The sequence below is a fragment of the Octodon degus genome, unplaced genomic scaffold, assembly GCF_000260255.1.
Source record: "Octodon degus isolate 3935 unplaced genomic scaffold, OctDeg1.0 scaffold00222, whole genome shotgun sequence".
NCBI classification, from domain to species: Eukaryota; Metazoa; Chordata; class Mammalia; order Rodentia; family Octodontidae; genus Octodon; species Octodon degus.
Genome location: NW_004524798.1, coordinates 62291 through 63487, shown reverse-complemented (window position 1 = coordinate 63487; position 1197 = coordinate 62291).

The window sequence follows — 1197 nt, the reverse complement described above, 5'->3', positions numbered from 1 at the left end:
AAAAACCTGATTACTTTCTAGGTCAAGGAGTGCCACAATTCAGAATTCACATCAATGTTCTCTCAGGCTTAATGTAAACTGCTTTACCTACAAAAGTTGTTCTATTATACAGAGATAGAATGTTTCTAAAAAAAACACAGTTCATAGCTTTCCCTCTTAACATTCTACAGCTCCCTACCATAGCAATGAGCACTGATGACACTAATTATCTTCTCAGTTTACTCAATACTCACAACATGCCCACACACACTGGGCCCTGTGCCAGTCAGGGTTTGAAGGAAAAAAAAATATTTACAGGAAAAGATTCCTTTCTGAAGTGACTACATACAAAGTTATAGGGGACTTTAAAGGGACAAAGAATTGCAAGGCATCCAGGGATGGGCAGCAGAGAAAAGCCTAAGTCTCTACAATGGGCTAGGAGGACAACTATTAGAAATCAGAGAGGACAGCTAGAACTGGAAAGGACAGGCTGCCACACAGAAGCTGTACTTAGGGAGGGACATCACTTCTTCCAGACACAAGATACTGAATTGGTCAGAGATAGGAAGTAAACCCTAATCTCTCTCCTACTCTTGGATCTTCTGCCAGAGCTTTCCATTGGGAAAAGGAGCCCAGGGAGATGAACCCACTGGTGCCTGAATCCTGGGCAAAAGTTGGACAGAGAAAGAAGGACAATAAGAAGGGGCCAGGAAAGGAATAACAGATGACCAGAAGGTGTTAATGTCACTAAATTCCTGGGTTAGAAGGCACATAAAACATAGGAGAGCAGCATTTGCATTTAGCATATGAGAAGCCTAAAGAGTTACAACATGGGGCTGGGCAGATAGCTCAGTGGTCTAAGTGCCTGCCTGGCAAGCACAAGGACCCACGTTCGACCTCCAGTGCTGCATGCCATGCTGGCCCCATCCAATGCCAGTCACCAAAACCAGGCAAGGTGGTGCATGCCTGTATTGCTAGCACTAGGAAGGCTAAAAGAGGAGGATCATTATGAGTCAGAGCTGCATAGCAAGACCCTGTACCAAATAAATAGATTTTTTAAAAAAGATTTACAGCAAAATGATTTTAAAATTAAAGTTCTAATTTTCAGATTCCTGTAGACCCCAATTAAATTCTATAATATATTATTTCTTATTGGTTTCTGCAACATCTGTGAGCTAAACTTAAAATCTTTTGTAGATATTAGACAATCAATAATCA